We start from the raw sequence: 5,077 nt of genomic DNA, 5'->3' as shown, positions 1-5,077 counted from the left end.
TGGATCGATGCAATGAGGCAGGGATCCGATCTTCAACAACAAACATGCGCGACTGTAACGGATCAATTAACACCTGACCAGATCCGTATGATACACCAGCAGATTGGACATCCTGGAATTCAGAGGACTGCATATTTTGTCCGAAGAGTATGCCCTACAACTACAAAAGCATCAGTGAAAGCAGCCATACGTTCGTGTGAAGAGTGTCAGAGAATTGATCCGGCACCATCCCAATGGCAAAAAGGGAAGCTCGAGGTGGAGGGCAACTGGCAGCGAGTAGGGATGGACATAACACATTATGGGGGCAAACATTTTTTGACCATGACGGATTGTGGCCCGACGCGTTTCACAATATGGCGCCTGTTGACACGACAGGATGCAGCCAGCATTATACAACAGTTGAGAGCCGTCTTTTTTGAACGTGGTGCCCCGATTGAAATTCTGACTGATAATGCCGCCACATTTCGATGTCAAGAATTTCAGAAATTCGTGCACGAATGGGGGATTAAAATGCATTATCGGTGTGCATATTATCCCGAGGGTAATGGTATAGCAGAACGGTGTCACCGCACCATCAAAAGAATTGCAGCCAGGACGCAGTGCTCTATTCCAGAAGCTGTGTACTGGTATAATATAACACCCAAGGACAATGCAACACCAGCAACTGCACCAGCCAATGGGATTTACCAATATGAACAGCGTGTGAAAGGAGTTGATGCCATACCATCAGTGGTGAGTGTTGTCAATACACCATATCAGGTGGGAGACCTTGTTTGGATAAAACCCCCAAATGCTGGGTGCACTACGAAATTTTTCCGGGGAAAAATAGATGAAATCATAAGTCCTCAGACCATGTTGATTGGTGGCATACCACGTCACGTAAAAGATATCCGCCCTTGTTATACCTCTTCTGATTCTGAGGACGATGAGGAGGATCACACACCGTTCAGAGATGATCCTGATCACTTACTGCCCCTTCAGGTGAGCATAGAAACACCACCAACAGAACCAGATGAGGGAATGATGGGACATACTGATGACAATAGTGAGGAGAGCGATGGACACAAGGAAGTAATGCCTCATCGAAATACTCGACAGAGACGAATACTGCCCGCCCCCCGTGATTGCGAAACCCAGCGAGAAGGGATGATGGAGCATACCGAGGAGATGACGCCTCCGATTCTTCGGAGAAGTACCCGACAAAGACGGATACTGCCCCCCTGCCCTGATTGTGAGACACCGCCTATGGAACCACGAGACGGGATAATGGAACAGACTGGTAGTAATGATGGTGGTAATGAAGAAAACAGCAATGAGGAAGTGCTTCTTCGAAGGAGTACCCGCCAACGACGATTGCCCGCATGTCCTGTTTGTGATCATGAGATCAGGGGGGAGTGTGGAGAAATGCGTGACTTACCTGGATAGACCACGTGCGGGTCGGTCACCAAAAATAAATAAAAAGAAAGAAAAGAAATGGTCAAGACTCTTATTTATAGAGTAGTGATCACGTGAGTTAGAAGAATATGCAAATAGAGGTGAACGATTTTGCGATATAAAAAGCCTGTGTTGTTAAGAGGAGGGGCAGACTGTTGGCAGAAGTCAGTGCTGTCAGACGTGCTTTAGAGTTTTGTTATTATATGCTGTGTTCGATTGTTAGGAGAGAGAAAAGAGAAGAGGAGGAACCAAGAAGACATTCTGCAGATACTTGACTTTGTGTTGGTTTTAATTTCGTTATTATGACCATTCTAAAAAGTTCATAATAAAAGTGGATGCATCATTTCGAGGCTTGAAAGCAGTCATAATGCAAAGTGTGAACCCATAGACTTTGCTTCAAAATCCCTGACTCAAAGATTACAACACTACACCAATAACGAGTGTGAGCTATTAGCTGTAGAATTTGGATGCAAACGATTTTGCACATGTATTCTCTCCAGTTACTCTACTACCCCAAACTTTAACAGCCTCCAGATTCCTTTCCTTGTTTTAACATGTCTTTTTACAATTAAATTATATAAGAAAAATTAAAATGTATTTAGGAAACAAACGTTAATTAATTCTTTAAAGCTTTTCTACAATAGATAGCTATCATGTAGTTTCCCCGATCCATGTAATTTTATTGAAAAGATAACATGCAATAGCTCATATTTTATATTATATGCATTTTGAAGATTTTGACATGCTGGATGTAACTGTAATATAAATTAATAATATTATAATTGTTATCATGATCCTTTTAAAAAGTCCATAATACAAGTTGGTGCATTGTCTAAAGGCTTCAGAGCAGCCCCAAACCAAGACGAAAAACAGATAGCTTTTGCTTCAAAATACCTGACCCAAGCCGAATAATGCTATGCCAATATTGTGGGAGCTCTTAGCTGTTGCATTTGTATGCAAATGGGTTTTCCCATACATTTATAACTGTTCATTTGAAGTTGGAAATAATCTGCCTAAAGAACTGTAGGGAAATGTGCGACTTACCTAATTAGCATGTGTGTATAATTCAATGGGTCGATCGTGGAATGAAATGAATGAAGAAGAAACAAAAATAGTTGCCTTATCTCTTTATATGCCTGCAATGTGACCACCCGATATGCAAATGAGATGCTCCTGGTTGGAGATAAAAGAGGGTTGATTTTTTAGAGGGTCGTTCATTTTGAAGTTGGATTTCAAAGCAATAAGTTGAATTTGCAGAAGTAGATTGGGAGTTGAGAGAAGGTGCGTTACGTGTACAGAAGTTGGAAGTTTGGACAAAAGTGTTAACCTTACCCAGGAAATTATTGGTGTGACGGGCGGAAGAAATAAAACTCAAGCTATTCCGGCTCTCGGTGTGCAGTGACTCGAAAGGCAGAAAATGGACAGATTCGACTTTCGCTTGATACCTGAGTTTGATGGATCTACCACTGGACCGTCTGTCATCGAATGGGTGGAAAAGGCTGAAAAGATCTGTACACTGTGCAGAATTAAAGAACCAGCCACAGTCATTCCTTTGAGGTTAACCGGAGGGGCCTATGCAGTCTACCAGCAACTCAGAGATGAACCAGACTGGGATACAATCAAACACAGCCTGTATACAGTGTTTGGTACAGATCCATTTGTTGCATGGCAACAGTTCACGAGCTGGCGACTTCACCCCAAGGAAACCATTGATGTGTACCTAGCCGACCTACGAAAGTTGTCGTACCATTTGGTGGGGTTAATGATAAGATATTAAGATGTGCCTTTTTAGTAGGCTTACCTGAGGAGGTCAGCAAACTGTTGCGGGCATCGTCATGAATTGATGAATTGACAACAGACGAGTTATTAGCCCGAGCTCGAAACATCTGTAAGGAACAGGAGCACATTGCAGTAGCAACTAGCATTCAACATGCAACAGTCGAACCGCATGGAAGCAATGTAGATTCTCTCCCAGGTAGTAATAAGTGTGTAGGCCCAGTGTGCTATAAATGTGGGGAGGCCAATCATTTTGCTAAGGATTGCCGGAGTGATAGGAGGTGTGTATATCCACGAGCACAGAGAACAGAACAATGCTATCGCTGCAATAAGTATGGGCACATATCTCGCAACTGTTCAGGAAACAACGTTGGGGGCGAGGTACTATCGCCACCCTTGCCCCTTGCCAACCAATAAACACAGGATTACCGGTTATTGGCATTAAAATTGACGATGTGCATTGTTCAGCACTCATAGACACGAGGTGTTCCCGGTCTATAGTTAGTGCACATTACTGTCAGATGTGGCGGGAGCAAGCAGTCGGTATTATGGCGATCAATGGTTTATCCCGAGCATGTTGTAGTGAAGGGACGATTACAATCTGTACTGAGAAGGGTGATACAGCCAAAGTTGATGTTCTGGTGATGCAAGAAAAAACCCTTGGCTATGACATGTTCATTGGAATTGATGCAATACAAGCACTAGGAGGCGTCATAATCACAGCGACTGGAGGTGTAATGCTTGGAGAAGGAAAAGAAGTCTGTGCAGCCATGTCTATTGAAGAAAAGGACTTCTGTGCTACGTTTGACAACAAGGAAAAGGTGTGGACTGCAAAGTGGAAATGGACTATGAGCCAGGCACCAGATCGGCTGTGCAACACCATTCCAGAGTATGCAGTTTCCACAAAGAATAGGGCCGCATATGAAGAAGAACTTCAGATGTGGATTGATAACGGATGGTTAATACCATACCCACAGGAACGTCTGGGACCACCCAAGGGATTAATTCCGCTCATGGCTGTTGAACAACCTACTAAAGACAAAATTCGGCCCGTAATGGATTACCGAGAATTGAATCAACATGTTGATGCTTTCACTGGAAACGCAGACGTGTGCGCTGCTAAACTAAGAGAGTGGCGTCAGAAAGGGAGTAATGTAGCACTGTTGGATTTAAAGATAGCCTACCTGCAGATACGTGTCCATGAGTCATTATGGCCATTTCAGACAGTGATAATCAAGGGAAAACGATATTGTTTGACACGTTTAGGTTTTGGCCTAAACGTAGCACCCTTAATGATGACAACTATTATTAAAACTGTTTTGATGCAGGATGAGACCACAGCAAAAGCTGCTTCAGCTTACATTGACGACATCTATGTTAATGAGGATATAATGTCTGCAGATGTAGTTCGATCAAAACTGGAATCGTTTGGGTTAATAAGCAAAGACTCTAAGCGCCTAAAGGACGGGGTGCCCGTGTTAGGCCTAGAGGTCTATGAGAAGGGCAATACTTTGCGATGGAAGCGGGGGAGCGCAATTCCAGAGTTACCCAGTGTATCGACAAGACGCATTGTGTTTTCTATTTGCGGTACATTAGTAGGACATCTACCTGTTTGTGGATGGCTCCGATCGGCAACAGGAGTGTTAAAAAGACGAGTAACTGCAGTAACCAAAGGATGGGACGACATGGTGGATGATGATTCTCTCCAGCAAATGATGGCTGAAATGTTGTCCGGAGTACATAGAAACGACCCTGCCCAGGGTGAGTGGCAAGTGTCTGGAAACGAACTGAATGCATGGGTTGACGCAAGTTCACTGGCTGCAGGTGTCGTGTTGGAACAGTTGGGTGCCATTGTGGAAGATGTGTG

This window comes from Euprymna scolopes, chromosome 20 (genome assembly GCF_053919585.1).
Source record: "Euprymna scolopes isolate OS-2025 chromosome 20, ASM5391958v1, whole genome shotgun sequence".
In the NCBI taxonomy this organism is placed as follows: Eukaryota; Metazoa; Mollusca; class Cephalopoda; order Sepiida; family Sepiolidae; genus Euprymna; species Euprymna scolopes.
Note: the sequence above shows the minus strand (reverse complement) of the source record.